Here is a 17225-nt window from a genome sequence, read left to right on the forward strand (position 1 = left end):
AAGAGAGATGTTTTCCGACTGCATTTAGTGTCATATCAAGATGTTCATGAAACTTTTAAAGTAAAATGAATGTTTTTTTCTAGTTGTAGATATATATTCCTGCTTTAAAATAAAGGCTTCCTTTGTTTTCTCGGGTTTTGTTCATCTTGTTATGATGTTGAACTTTGTTATTCTTAATCAATTTGTATGATGTTAAGAAACAAGAAGAAGTATGTGTCCATATCTTTTATTACAAATAACATACAACACAAAAGAAAAGTTTATACATAGTCACAAGTACAGTCTACATCAAATGTGTTGTACAATATGACTTCAATAAAAATTATGACCAAAATTGAAGGGCTGGACCTAAAAACAAGGACATAAAGTGCAAGATATCCTAATGAAGTTATAAAAGATGATATCGTAAAACTTTCAATTCAATTAATAGCACTTAATTTTTCTCATATGAGAAGCCTTATTTCCCTGATAACGACCAAAGCCAAGGAAGATCAACATGGATTTCCTTCGATAAAGGAGGACAGATACAAGACGACTCGATCCCATGGAGCTGGTTATAACTGTCTTACATAGACGTTTGGAGCTATCCAACATTGATCAAACTTGTGTGTCGTACAAAATAGTTAGCACAGTATACCAAGAGCAGTCCAAAGAGTCCTTGTGACAACTGTGAAAAAACTTAAGTAAATTTTAAGGTAGAAGATACAACAGAAGACTTATGAAGTTGCGGTATCGAAAAGGCAGATACATTATTGTGCCATGACTTCAAATGGTACAATTCATTTCCCATCCTACAATACTTGCACAGAAATGAAGTGGAATTTAACGATTATAGCCGATGACGGAAGGAACGTATCAATAGAGGTGCCAAGATATAATTTACGTATGATCGATTCGCAGAACTTCATAAGGGGCACTGTTCTTATTTATACGTAGAAAGAACACCAAGATATCAAGCTACAACAATTAATCCATCAATTATCAAATACGAGAAAAAAAACAGGTTCATAGGTGATCGAAGTATACCGAGTTATATATATATGTGTACAAAATATACTCCTGAAAAGGTCCTTATCCATGACAACAACTGGAGACCGAATACAAATACGGTTGTAATGTAACAGTGTTCTGTGGTTCACATATGGACGAAAGGTTTGTAATCGACCCTATCATAACATCTCTGTGTACTGATTTTACGTTTATTTGCATTGTTCTGGATGACAAGGTGAAGCTCCGATGAATACTCCTCTGGTTCTCGTGAAACAACCGGATGTGCCTCTCTAAGCTGTCTTTCCGACTCAATATTTTAGAACAGCGAGAACAAGGAAACCTTTGGTTTAGAGTCATATTGGATGTATTTACACACGAACACCATTTACTGGTTGAACGTTCGCCATGAATTTTGTGCTCATGTCGTTTTCTGATATAATTGCGTGTAAATTCCATTCCACATGTGCGACAGGAACACGATGGAAGGTCGTGGAAAATTCTGTGGTGTTGGATAAAACTATGTTTGTTTTCAAAGGTCTCTCCGCATATCTCACAAAGGAATGACTTTTCTGAAAAAGTAAGCAGGGTGATCTCCCTTTTTTTTTTATTACAAACACAAGTATAAGTATACCAAGCGTCACAAAAAGGTTTTGGTTCGATAATCACTGTTACTATATGATGAAACTTATTTATATTCATAGAATTGCATCGGATGTACAATACTTACTTGTCTAACAAGGACACTAAACCGAAACACTTAACTGGACGGTAGAAAAGATTATTAGAGATTTAAAAAATGTGCTATGACGTAGAGATGCTTTTATGTTTCAATTAATGATTCAAAATGAAAAAAAATTGCTATGTTTTGTTTCATACACGATTATATCAATCACTATCTACAAGATCAATCGGCGATGTTTGCCGAAGCAGGTGTTCCAAACATAAATTTATCGTGTAATATATGGTGTGACTTGGCGTGGTGAAAGAATAAAAAAAAAACAGTAGCATAATTGATCGAAAGAGTAATCAAGGGAACCAAGGTTATTGCGGTAATCAAAAGAATGTAATCCAGGGACAAAGACTAGACATGGAAAACAGACATACACAACAAAGAACATAAAGTAACTAAAATCATACATACAAAGTAACAAAAGTAAATGAGCAACTCAGATTCCACTAAAAACTGGGAGCATGGACCAGGTGCACCGGTTGGGTAAGCGTCCTCTGCTTTTCTAGAAACACCCGCCGAGTTGCTCATAAAAAGTCAAGTCCGGAGTAGACAAACGAGGAAAGGAAAACTATGACCCGTTGAATAAATCAGTTTTCATGGTGCTGATGGATACACCATAACGATCCACGAGTTCATGATGACGACCATAAAACTTCTGTAGTGATGACTTCAACCTTGTAGCAACGTAACCCTGTTCCAGAAGCCTATTTGTTAGAGTTCTAGCTTACCTAAGAGGGCCCTGGTTGCAAGTAAGCAAGCTTACTTCTTAATTTGAGGCTTGGGTTAAACACAAACAAACACTCCAATGAACCCAACCCCCGGATGAAACCAGTTGCCAAAGGCTAACTTCGAGATTAAGGTTTTACCTTTTCTCTTCTGGAAATCTGCAAGAGAATGACAATTTCGAAATGTCGAGAGTATTTATCCTCCCCGCGACCGCACGCGATTGGATCCCACGCATTTGAATTTCATTGGTCGCAATTAAAATCATTTGAATCCATAGGACGACGCTAATGAGGAGGTGGATTTCATCTTGAACTCGTCTGCGTCTGACTAATACACTTTAGCAAGGGGTGAAAAGGGTAAAAAAAATCAGTGGTAAAATGGTCAAAGTCCAACGTGTCGGTGGCCACTTCCAATTATGGGTACCCAAATGTGTCTTGGAATAACATAAAATACGTAGGACGATGAAATCGTAAATAAAATAGATAAAAATAGATGTATCTAGTTGTATAGGACAACTACACGAAAGAAACGAAAAAGAGACCCCCTACTTAGAAAAAGAGGGTGGGGAGTACAAAAACCGTTAGCGACAGCATAACAAACATATTTACTATCAGAGCCTCATAACACGGGTCAAAGTTTGGGTGTAAGTAACTTGAAAACATACTATAGGAGGAAGAGTTCATTCTCCTTATAAAGTACCCATCATACAGTACTTAAACAAAAAAGGGGGCGAAGGAAACAAACCACGAATGAAAATATGGAGAGAGAAATAAAATTCCGTATACAGTTCAATGGTTTACCCAATAAAGGGTCAAATCTAGTGCACGCGACATGTAAACATTGAAAATATGGAAAAAGAAATTTACCCACTAGAGCACCATAATATATTCAAAGCAAGTGTGGGTGCACGCGACATGCAAATATCGAAAATACTATAGCAGTAAAAGTTCAATCTTCTTATAATAACAAAAGACAAACATTAAGCGATCATACAAGTCTCAAACTTTAACAAAAAAGGGCGTAGAAAACAAACGACAAATGAAAATATGGAGAGAAATTTAAAATTCGTCAATGGTTTACCCAATAGACCCTCATAACGGGTCAAATCAAGTACACGCGACATGTAAGCATTAAAAATATATATTGAAAAAAAGTAATCCGTTTACCCGTTAGAGCCCCATATAAAATGTAAAAGGTTGAGTGTATCTGTTATAGGTGATGAAATGGTCGACAATAAAAATCTAATTATAATAAAAATGAAAGGCAATACACCATTCAAAAGCTAATAACCTTCCAAATGTACAACGGATAAACCTTACGATAGTCGGTATCATCTTTAGACGTTAGTCAAAATAAAAACATTAATTATTCAAACTGAATACAAAAAATATGAAAACAAAAATAATTAAAACAATGATAAAAAATTATTTCTTAATGGTAGACATTGCACAACACGTCCTTGCACCTGTAATGTATTCATAAAGCTCAATAAAAACGGTAAAAAATTAATACATGAGCTATTGAAATTACAAATAAAATGGGAAGTTTCAAACATGTGTCTAATCCGTGAGACATCTATTCAAATTACACAATCCATTGAACACAACGAAAATCAAATCAAAATTTAAAATTTATTCAAAGTACCCATTCAATTTGACATTATTACACAAAGACAATGAAATTACAATTAATTTACAAAAAACAATTGAAAAAAAGCCCAAAAAAAAAACAAAAAAAAAACTCAAACGTGCATCTATACTACTTGCCGTTTTTTTATTTATTTTTATTGGATTAGCGTTCAAATCTGTTAAAATAGGAAAGTGGTCTGAACCTAGAGAGTCTGACATTACTGATCATGTGGAATTATTAGCTAAGTTTGTAGATGTAATTCTAAGATCTATGTGTGTATTAGCTCTATCATGACAACGAAATGTACTAATTCCATCGTTGCAGACTATAAGATTATGTTCATGTATTAAATTTTCTATAGTTTTACCATTTTTATCATTTGTTGTTTATCCCCATAATAAGGATTTACAGTTAAAGTCTCCTACAATTATATTATCTTTAACATTATTTATGATATTATTATAGTCCTCTAATTTAAGTTTTTGATCAGGAGGTCTGTAAATATTAATTACAGAAACAATTTGATTTTTACAATTAATCGCAATACCTATTGCTTCAACACTTGATTGCTAACGTGTTAACTGAATAAAATTTAATTGATTAGCTACATAGATTGCAACACCACCAACTTTTTTTTTTTTTTACTTTTTCCTTATTTTTTCCCTTATTGATTTTGTTGGCATCCTGTTTCTGATTACAGGCTGGTGATAACCTTGTAGTTTTTTTTCTTGAAAATGTGTTTCTTGAAAACAAATTATATCTGGTTTATCATTTGTATCTAAGAGTTGTTTAAGATGGTTAGCATTGGCCCACAAAGAGCGGGTATTCCATTGTAATATTTTTAGACCCATTGATCCTATAATAAATTATTTAACTTTTTTAGAATGAGAATTTAGTCGATAGGAATGTTTATCCCCATATCTGTTAAAATGAAATAAGTACTTTGACAAGGCATTGTTCTGAACTATTTGACTCCATGCTTTTAATGCTTGAGATAAGTTTTTGACATTGATTAGAGCTTGTTGTGTCTGCTGTGTCTATTATTTTTCTGCCTTTTACTTTTTTCCTGACCTGTGATGTTATTTTGACACGTGACCTTTGCGGTGATATAAGAACAGGTGTTTGACAGAATATAACTATATCTTTAACTGGGCCAATACTTTCATTAGAGCTATTTAAGATAAGATAAGATAATACATTATTGCAGAAGCACATTAATAAATATACCATAAATTATTTATAAACAGCATGACATTTTCAGACAAATCATAGCAATCACAATATTATGTTAATTATCTGACGTAATAAAATCTCTAAATTTCCAAGCATCTTTAAAACAAATAACAATATTATAAACAATTGACTTTCGTGTACATTTTAACAATGACATGAATTTATTCATATTTGGCCATGAACCTTGGTAGATATTTCAGTCTAAGTTGTCTATAAGCTGGACAAGTCATAAAAAATGGTATTCATTCTCTATACACAACATAGTACAACATTTACAAGTCGTTCATCACGAGGCAAGTTAATAAAACGATCCTTCTCAACATTCAATTTTAAAACACCGAATCTAAGACATGATATGAATTTTACATTAAAATTATTCAACAAATATAATTCTAACTTAAAGTCTGTTTTTGTACTCTTGTATAATACTAGCTTCTCACAGTTGTCTACAGACGTATGCCAATTTTGATAAAATTGTTCAAGAAGACGTTCATTTACAATATCAAAGTTTATATAACTGCAGCATCTTGATCATACCAAAAATTATTGAAACCGAGTTCAAAAAGTAAATTACGTGAACATGAGTAGCCCAGTTTACTTTACCATTATTACAACCGGTAAGAAGAATCATACAAATATCATACACAATACCTGGTCTATTAACCACAATATTTACCCAGTATTTCAATTTTTTTTTCGCTTTCTTACAATATACATAGGTAAATGACCTAGGTCTCCAATCAAACAACATATAGGTGTTTGTTTCGGAACTTTAAGAACAAATATACAGAATTCATTATGAATGAATTCAATATCGCATGCACGGTGGAAGCCCACACTTCCGCGGAATAATTCAAAATGGAGGATACAAGACTGTCAAACATAGCACATTGTTCCTTTGGTGAAATGTAAGTAGATTTCAGAATATTTAATAGCGAAGCTAGTGCTCTACCACCTTCTTCAGAAAGGCGTTTTTGAGTTTGTAGAAATTTGCTGTTGTAATGCAGAAGAACTCCAAGATAGACGTATGATTTTACGACATTTAGCTCAGTATTGTTGTAGTACCACGTGAAAGTTATGTTTTGCCACCTTTTACGAAACACAACTATCTCAATTCAATTTTATTTTTGTTCACTTCTACTAATTTCCACTTAGAGCAGTATATGTAAAGTTTATCCAATAACAACTGTAAAGCTCCGGGTGCTTTTCCAAAAAGGACCGTATCATCCGCAAATAGTAAGAGATATATACGAAATCCATTCAAGTTTAAATAATTGTTCATTTCGTCGTTTGTCATACGCAAGTCTTCAGTAATGTCATTGATAAAGAATATAAAAAGTAAAGGAGATAGTGGTTATCCTTGCTTTACACCAATGTTATTTGAAAAGGCTTCTGATAGACATCCGTCAAATTTAACTCTCAAGTTTACAGTTTCATACACAGATTGTACAACCGATACAAAGTTAGTACTTATTCCGCTTTTGAACAGTTCATACCGTAAAATCCTTCTGTCTACTCGATCAAACGCCTTGGTAAAGTCTACGAAAGCCTTGTACAGTCTTTAATTTCTATTAAGAGTTGATAATATAATCCCATGTAGAATAAATACCGCGTCTACGGTTGACTTCTTTCCTCGAAAACAAAATTGATTTATAAGGAGAATTTCACTATCTTCTGCCCAATCTAGAAGACGACAGTTTAAGATTGATGTATAAATTTTCGAGAATACACTTACTAATAAAAGCAATTGGTCTGTAGTTATTCGGATTTGTTAGATCGTCTTTTTCGGTACCGGTATTACTTTTCCTTCTGTCCAATTTACAAATCGAATAGTTTATTAAATAAAACTGCTAATACTGAGCTAAACAAGTTAATGTCCGCAAGAAACATTTCACCACTTAATCTATCCGTACCTGTGCTTTTTTCTCTTTTCAGTTTTCGAATAGCATTTTTTGCCTCTTCTTCAGTAAATTCTCGATCTAATTCCTCGATATGTAAGCCATTTTAATCAATGGAGTCTATCAAAGTTTTAACCTCTTCTGACAAATCTGTAGGTTCCGTACCAAGAACGTTCTTTAAATGTTCAAATAAACCATCGCTTTCTGCCGCACATCCTGAATGATATTTCGGTCTTATTTTCTTCCAAAATTCTCTCGAATGAGTTTTAGCAACCTTGTGTCCGTTTATATCGCACTTTTGCTGGACGTTTGATTGTATTATATTTATTTCTAGAGTTTATATACAAGTCTCTATTGTGAACGCTAGCGTATCGTGAAATTCTCCCCGTGTTCATTTACATTCGTCGTTGAACTATTCATTTGTTTGATAATTTTGTTATGCGATTTTCACGTTTTATAAATGTCTTACCGAAAACATCATATGCACATGTATGGACAATGTCTTTTATCTTGTTAACGGCATATTTGCAGTTTCGTTATTGTTAATGTTGGTCACTAGATCTAATGTATCGGTTTGTTTTTGTCGCAACTTTTGGATAATCCTCGTTTTTCAATGTGTCAGAATTCCATTTAATTACAGATATTTTCTCAGGTTGACAGTTTGTTTTTGAATATGCCGTTTTTATACTGTAGAATAAAGGAGAATGATCAGAAAACTCATTAAGATCCAGAACTTTTAAATATTGTATCAGTTTATAATATAACTATTTGGAAATGCTAATAAGTAGTCAATAGCACTTCTCCCCTTAGATGTGCAAAATGTGAAGTTCCCAGATTTATCGTTATATAATCGCCCATTGCAAATCGTAAGTCCAGTATTATAACACATTTGTACTAATTTTCTACCGAACAAATTCACAGTGGTATCCATTGAGCATCTTCCGGGAATTGTGAGATCTTCATCGTGCCCTACACTACTAATATATCTATCAAGGTTAATATCATTTAACAATGTATCAATTAATAAACCAAATCTATTGTTAAAGTCTCCGCACTACCTGTGTCTCTATATTCAAAAATAATTTCTTCAATCAGCTCAAAAAAGTCACAATCATTAATATTATAATACTGTGATTTTTTTCATGTGGAATATACACAAAACATATAAAGATATCAGTGTCACAATGAAATAATTTTTTTTAAAGTTTGTGAACAAAACACCCTTTTCAATCTCCTTCAAAACTTTAATACTAATTAAAATATCTGGTTTACAATATAAACAAATTCCACCCTCATTTCTTGTACCAATGTTTTTACACCGTTCAAATGAAGATACGATATCAAAGTTTTCTATATGTACTTTATTACTGTTTCACATAATTCACATAAACATAATAAATCTTTAATCATGTTAACGAAATCATTATCTTCAGCACATGATTATAATCCATGAACGTTCCAACTCAAACATTTGATATCTCTCGATTGTCCCCCGCTCTTGTTCTATGTTGAAACGTATTCTTTCCCAGCCAGGAAAAGTTATCCCGTACAAAATATGCTTTCAGGTCTCTGTCTCCGAGTTCTTTCAGTTTTGGCGACAGCGCTTTTTAAAATTTCACTTGGAAATTGCTCGGAAATACCAAAATCAGTTCCCTTAAACTTTTTGTCTTTTTGTATAACTAACAAAATTTACTACTATTGGTCGAATTTTTTCACCCTCTTTACCTATTTTGTTTGCACTTTTTATTTCAATGTTATCTGTTGTATCTTTTATTTTAAGTTCTTCTTCATGAATTTATGGATTTCTGATACACAATCTTCACCCTCCATCTCAGGCATACTATAGAAAACCAAATCGTTTTTCATTGATTGTAATTGTATGTCAGTTAGCTCCTCGTTTAACTTTACGCTTTCACCTTTCACCTTTTCACGTGTTTGGTCGATTTCAGTTTTAATCTTAACAGATATTTGGTCATTGAATTGTTTAGCATTTTCGGCTAGTGTATTTATTTTGTTTTTCAAGTTCGTTCAATTTGGTATTTTGATTCGCTATTAGTTCATTCATTTTCGATTTATGATGCTCTTTAAGATCACTGATCTCATTTTTATGTTCGTCATAACTGTTACTTATATGTTGTGGAGCTTTCTCTACTTCAGTTACCCTATCTCTAAGGGCCTTGGTGTCTCTTTCAACTTTATTCACTTTGTAGTTAATAGAATTCACAAGAGTCTCTATTTGGTCAAGTTTTTTCAATTGGCTCTCAATATTATCCATTTTATTAAATAGTTCATCCACCCAGGTGGTTTAGGGTTTGAATTGGGAGGAGATGCACGTTGAATTACTGGTTGATACGCCGGGCCTGGGGTTGAATAGTATTGAGGCTGGATTTGCGATATAGCTGATGCATGTGGTGGCGGATTCATATATTGTGAGTTCATAGTATTCATAGGGTTCATATCAATAAGAAACGTTGGTCTTGGATCGTGTATTGAGCATTAGAAGTGTTAAAGTTTTGTTTGTTTACATCGGTCATAATGGGTGCACTTGGTTTGTTTTACATCACTGTCAGTGTCACAGGTTTTTGTTATGTTACTCCTTTTCTTTTTAGATTTCCTAAATTGTCTCCGGTTTAGATTAATTAGATAGTTCAATTTCACACGAGAGGTTTTCACTACTCACATTCTTTCGTTTCCCCCTCATAGTACCTCATTTTACAGTTCATTTTCACTGATGTTTAAAACACCTCCGTCCGCCATGCCGCTTATATCTTTATCATATAAGATGATGTCATTGTCTGATGATTGCTCTAGATTTGTTGTTTGATTGTTTACCTCTGTAACAGTGTTTTCTGAACTGTCATTTTTGTCAAGGAAGTCAATTTATAGACTGAACTTGACTTAGAGATCGTCGGCAACCAAATTACGTAACTAAGGTAGACATTTCAACATATAACTACCAAAATAACAATCCGCGTGTTATTCTCCTTGCAAAGTTTGCATTATAATATCGCTCCGCCGCCGATCATACTCCATGTCAAATATGTGATGTTTACTTTACGTACGACATTGGCGTGTAACGATTTAAGGCTATTTAATATGTATAGAACTGCAAGATTTCAATGATTTTATTATATTAACTATTTTGACACAGAAAGCTGGACTGTTTTGTCAAATTGACCCGAACATTCGCAGGGAGGAAAGCTCAATCGAGATTAGCCAATCTCTCGATCTGACCCTTTTAATGAAGATGTCGGGAGCTTCTAATGACGGATTTTCGGAGCTGCAATGTAACCCTTTTGTGTAGTAAGAATAATAGATTACAGTGGCGGATCCAGCGGAGGGTGCATGGGGTTGGCACCCTTCCTTTTATTGGAAAATTTCATGTTCGATTAATTTGATCCAAGGAATTTAACTTCTGTACATAAAATGCAAGCATTGTGTACATATATGTTGAGTACTACATATACATGTACATAAATAATATAAAATGGTAAATACACATGTACATACATGTAACAAACAAAGAAGAATTTAAAATAAACAGAATTGTTAAATTATTTTGATTTCAAAGCAATGACATAAACAATGTCTCTGTTTTAACAGTAAGGATGAAAGGAGGCCGTGGCATATTCATCACATTCAGTAGGTGATCTTGAACTATCAAAAGGAGGGGTATCCAGTGAAAAAAATAATGTCCTTGGGATGTGAGTGGACACACGAGCCATGACATTACACATACACTTGTACATGTACATGTTCCTAAAATCCAGACTTCCACACCAATCATTTATCGCATACCCTATACCACGCTCATAGACCTATATTGCATATCCTATATCACACCTCTAGACCTGTATCACATACCGTATATCACACGCCTAGACATATCCCATCAACCCTAGACCTATATTGCATTCTTTATCACACCCCTAGAATTTTATTGTCTTCTGTCTATCACATCCCTAGACTGTATCGTACACTCCTAGACCAACATCGCATACCGTATATCACGCCCCTAAACCCATTTCAAGTACCCTATATATCACACCCACAGACATGTATTGCATACCTTATATCACACGTCTAGACCTATAAGACCTATATCGCATTCTCTAAATCACACCCATAGACCTATTTGGCATACCCTATTTCACAACCCTAAACCCATTTGTAGTACCCTTTATTAACCAACTACCCAAAATATGTTAAAATATGTCAAAAACTGACCAATGGATATGAATTCAAACCAGGCATCTATACGTGGCCAATATGGATGAAACCAGGACCAAAACGGCATCATAACTTCCGGTCGTTTGATACCGCCACTTTGAGTTAGAATTGGATTTCATGAATTTTGATCACCAGGACTACAGAAACACAAAAAGGATATTTAAGACTTATAAATGCAAATAAACCTACATTTTCTTGGTAAAACACGAAAAAAAACTGTTCTGTAAATCATCTAATTCAGTTAATAAAATTGTCAATGAATATGTAATTTCATATTGGCCCTGTTATAGGTTTTGGTCAATCATATTGGCCTCGACCAATATGACAGACCTCAGACATATAACAGGGCCAATATGAAATTACATATTTATTAACATATATCACACCCACAGACCTATATTGCATCACACGCCTAGACCTATATCGCATTCTCTATATCACACAGACCAATATGGCATACCTTATATCACACCCCTAGACATTAGACATATATATATATATATATATATAGGTCTGAAAAATTCCCAACGATGTTAGAACTCAAATTTGCGAAGCAAATTTTGGTCGTTCCCTCCGCGGGACTCGAACTCGTACCGCTGTGACATCTATGGCAACACCGCCTGCACGAAGTCCAGCGCCCTAGACCACTCGACCAGCTAGGCTATATAAAAATATAGCTTTCGCTGGCCGGGTCATTCCTCCTCGTAGGATTAATCTAGGGCTGTAACTTAGTACACGATGTATGGTAGTACGGGGCAGTTCATTTTAGATGTTATTATGTAGGATAGAAAATCAAATTAATGATGCATGTCACAACAAATCAATATTATACAAACGTCTCAAAATGTGACGATTCTATTCGCTACACTGCTCCATCAGATCAAATTGATACAGGAAAGATATTTAAACGTATAGAAAGGTCTGAAAAATTCCCAACGATGTTAGAACTGTCAAATTTGCGAAGCAAATTTTGGTCGTTCCCTCCGTGGGACTCGAACTCGTACCGCTGTGACATCTATTGCAACACCGCCTGCACTAAGTCCAGCGCCCTAGACCACTCGACCAGCTAGGCTATATAAAAATATAGCTTTCGCTGACCGGGACATTCCTCCTCGTAGGATTAATCTAGGGCTGTAACTTAGTACACGATGTATGGTAGTACGGGGCAGTTCATTTTAGATTTTATTATGTAGGATAGAGGATCAAATTAATGATGCATGTCACAACAAATCAATATTAGACAAACGTCTCAGAATGTGACGACTCTATTCATATCTATGCATATCATATATCACACCTTGCACAGAACACAATTGAAGTTCATTTTGTATAGATAAAATATAAGAAAGAATGAACATGACATGCAAAAATATGTTTGATGCGCAGAATCAACCCTCGACCTGTATCACCCCGCGGGCCAATGGCCCTTGAGTTGATATAGGAGTCTCCTGTTGATACTGCATGTGATACAGATTTTGGCATGCACTATTCAGTATGGAATTTAAAGAAATAGTAATACCATGTGTATTATATCCATGTAAGTAATAACTGATTATCAATATGGTTCTTTTTAGTACATTGTCAAGATGTACCAGATAGATTTATTTAGAATGCAGATCATAAAGTGAGAAACAAGATTTTCATGACACAAGAAAGACCAGTTATGTTAGAAATTCTGTGGCCATGAAAGTGCATTGAATATATGTTGGATATCAAGGCTGCCAAAAGTAGACCTTTTCTAAGAGCTGATTTTCATGGACATTCTTACATGTACAATATTAATATGCTATGTAAGTGTTGAAGGTATACATTATTATATTTAATCATATACATTGTATGTACACAGGTATTTAAAATTTTCAAAACTGGTGATAGGTATACTGTTTTTATTGCCTGCGTAGAACAGTAGAGTGATATTTCTTAGCATAATTTGCAGTTTACATTTGTATGTCGGTGAACAAGCAAGAAATTTACACTGAAAACTACAAAAATGCATGTGCATGTACTCTAACTATGGTTACTGGCATATACAGCACAGTATCAATTAAAGATTTCACACACGAAATTATTATATTTGTAATATAGTAATACATGTATCTTATTTGTTTTCTACTTTACAATGTGACATTGATTGCTAATAGATAAATCAACATTCAGAGATTGATCCAGAGATTTTGAAATGGGGGTCCAAACATCATTATAAATGAGCAGGTAGCTAAAATCATACATGCAAGAAGCCCTAAAGCAATATCCTTAGCAAGCTTTCCATTTCCTGTATTTAGAAGGTTTTTGGCTGGTGTATGAAATGACTTTTTAACTCATCTTGATGACTTCAAACCACTTTTTTATGATCTATCTGGTTATGAGGGGATGTTGTTTTAACAATGACAGGTGAAAAGTACTCTTACTTACATGTATGTTGCCTGTTATTAATAGTTATTTAAACAAAGATGTGCTCATGAAATACACTGTACATTTTTGTAAATTTTGTTATGTTATTGCAGATAAATTTGAATTATTTTAGAGAAAGATATGTTTTTTTTTCTTAATACAGCTGATAGAGATATTAAAAGAATAAAATCTTAGAACACTGAAATATAGTAGATATATACTATATTAACATTTTTAATGTACATGTAGGACAAAAACTATGAATAAGGACTGAAATATTGTTTGCAAATTGTTCAGTCGACCAGTACTTATCACTTTGGAAATATTGACCAGGTGGTTTAAAAACCAGTAAAAACGTGATACAGTTATATCCACCCAAACTTCACTTTTGCCTGATTTCCACGAAATTATATTTACATGTAACAATATTTCCCAACAATAGGAGGTTTCTCCATATCATATAGTTAAAATACATGTATATTTTCATGAATTTACATTGTAACATTTTGCATACATCAGACACTGTTATGATTTTTTTCCTTGACTTCTTTTCAGTGGTTATCACTTAGACGTTTCACTAGATGAAGTGAGAAGAAAGCAAAAGTAAAGCAGACCATTTCTGTGCTGGGAAACTATTTAAGCATGAAACAAAGTTCATGATTCTCAAGTCTGGTACACGTATGTGTAGCATGAAGCAGCTGTAAATGTATATGTCAACATCTCTTAATAAAAAAGTATAAAAAAAACATTAGCACTTATATATTTGCAAATCACAAGAGTTACTTGAATTGTAATCTTAAACATATTTGTGAAACAATCATGCAGAAAAAAGTGAAAGAAATGAACATACATTATTGAAGGAAGACAGGTATAAAACACTCAGCAAAAAGTGATTCATCATAAAAAAGTGGTACTCATGAGGTATGGGTTCACCAGTTACTTTTTTGTTTTGGAGAGAAAAAGATGTGCATGTGTGATTAAGACATCATATTTCCTGTATTCACCACATGCCATTGACTTTCCAACTTAATTTGAATCTTAAATTGCTCAAATCTATGAACTACAAAGTTGTTTTTAGTTTAATGATCTTTAAACTACATAGTAATTTTTACAACAAGAGTTTTATCCTTGTTTGAACTAAAAAATTCTTAGAGAAAGGTAATCATTTATTGTACATACCATAGCCTAATTTGGACAACAATGACAATGACACATTTTAGTTTTAATTAATTACAAAAAAATTCTACATCAAAGTAAGCACAAGCAAGGAAAAGTTTTTTTGCTCATTTCTCCCTTCAGATTAGGCCTTTATTCAACTCCCTACAGTCTACAGGATTCATTTCTACTTCATGCATCTCCAAACCGAAATTTTAAGGTGTGGGTCCAATCTTACTTTGAAAATTCATCGAATATTGATAGTCAGTGATTCTCAGTGGAGTTCATATTTTGTAAGAAATGCTGATTTAAGTATTAGGAAATTTAAGGACATCAACGTACATGTACAGCCAGGAATACCAAAAGGAATAATACAAAAGAAGACCCCAAAATATATATTGATAAACGGACTGTATAAATATACACTGCGTTAAAACAAATGATTGTTATTTGGTGTTGACTTGAGTGTTTGTGCATATGATTGCACCGTAATCCTGCTTGTTCATCACGGAGGTTTGTAGCTATTGCTGCCTTGATTCTTTCCAGCATGACTCTTGCTAGGACTTTACTTGGAATTGTAGCAGAATTCCTCTCCAGTTTTGGCAGTTGCTCATGTCGCCCTTTTTTGAAGTTAATGAAGTAACCAAAACTCCACTTCTCAGGGATTTTAGCTTGTCGTCAAAGGCAACTAAATAGTGCACAGAACTATGGTGAAGGCTAAGGACATTCTGCTCACATAGCAACTGTGTTGTGTACCCCAGTTGATGGAATGGGGTAACCCTGGCATTTAACATGCTGGGGTTGTCAGGCCATAATACGGAAAATCATAGTGGTGCAACATAATGGGAAAGATGCAATGTTCCTTGGACGTTAAAGGACCCTTCTTTGGTATTCTACCGGAGTAGGAACCATTTGGCTCCGCCGCAGAAGTCTAAATTGCCCAACCCTACCCACCTTTCCCAATTTCAAGTGGCAATAAAAATTTCTTAACCCCATTATCCGTATGTACCGTTCCATTTTTCATTTTAGCATCATTTCATGTTTAGTTTCATCTATTTCATGTTCATTGCCTGGATATGGCTGAAATATTGCTGCTCGGGCGTTAAACCCTAACAATCGATCAATCAATCAAGATGCAGTAGGTGAACTTTTGGTTGATCTTCGAGAACTCAGGTGGAAGAGTAATCAATGGAACCAAGGTTATAGGTGGAGTTTGGTCCGGTCCTGGGGCTTTTCCAGTCCTGATTCTCCAAACAGCATCTGGTATATCTTAATTTAAAAGTGGTCCATCTAGGTTTGTTTTCACATTGCCATCTCTGTCTATCACTGGTTTGGATTTGTTAGTCTTTCTACCTGCCATTTGGCATGTGATGTTGTTCGCAGTCTTGGTGTCATTTCTGGCCATTGCATTCTTTGCTTTTGAAGCGAGCTCGTTGATGTAGATTCTTTTCTCCTGTTTGGTTTTTTCTCTTTACTTCTTTCCTGATGCTTATTTGTTACCTCGTCAACTATTTTTTCTTCAGTCCTGTCTTGACTTGGTCAAGTTGTATTTTAACAGACCTACGCTTCTTAGTTGTCTCGATTGTATCGTCAGGTAATCATATATTGTATTCCTTCTTGGAATGTACATGGTGTTATATGTGGATTTTACTCCCTCCTCCATTGTTTGTTTAATGCACCCCTTCCTTATGCTGTGCTTTCTGCTTCTAATCTGATATTGTCTATTTGCCCTGGCTATCTTGGTCTTAGCCACCACAAGTTTATGATCGGATGCTATATCAGCACCTCGATAAGCTCTAACGTCTGCCATGCTTTAACCATCTCCTGGCGACTGTATACTGTGCTCTATCTAGTTTCTAGTTTTCATCTCTGGGGATACCCACACAGGTTTTTTATATCCTTGTGAGGGAATGTTGTACTTCCTATGACCAGATCGTTTTTGGAACATAAATCTGCAAAGAGTTCTCCATTTTCGTTGAATTGATTGTTACCAATTCCTCCCTGTGTTCTCTTTTCCGACATTCATGTCTAGAGTACCCTGAAGATAGTATGACCGCTCCATCTAACTTCGTCCCAAGGTTGTAGCGCTCCATTTCTCTGGCAGCGTGGGCAGCTTTTCGGGTTTGGTATAATGTCCGCACGTTTCAGCTCGCAATCCTTGAGGTGATCTTCAGGGAGAAAAATTTCATCGAAGGAAAAATAATAGTAAATTAAAATTGAATGTATTTTCCTAATTTCGGAGA

The 17225-nt window shown here is 34.4% G+C and overlaps 1 long non-coding RNA gene across 1 annotated transcript in view; it reads left to right on the forward strand.

Annotated features, from left to right (window-relative positions):
• Nucleotides 1-14539, forward strand: part of LOC148612433 (uncharacterized) — a 28675-nt gene extending 14136 nt beyond the window's left edge. The window contains exons 2-3 of the long non-coding RNA XR_015924399.1: nt 13011-13226; nt 14383-14539. This is a non-coding gene — a long non-coding RNA (uncharacterized LOC148612433). The remainder of the gene's footprint in view (nt 1-13010; nt 13227-14382) is intronic.
• Nucleotides 14540-17225: the final 2686 nt, after the last annotated feature.

The sequence above is a fragment of the Perna viridis genome, chromosome 7, assembly GCF_037379345.1.
Source record: "Perna viridis isolate PV_CMFRI_1.1 ecotype Kerala chromosome 7, ASM3737934v1, whole genome shotgun sequence".
Classification (NCBI taxonomy): Eukaryota; Metazoa; Mollusca; class Bivalvia; order Mytilida; family Mytilidae; genus Perna; species Perna viridis.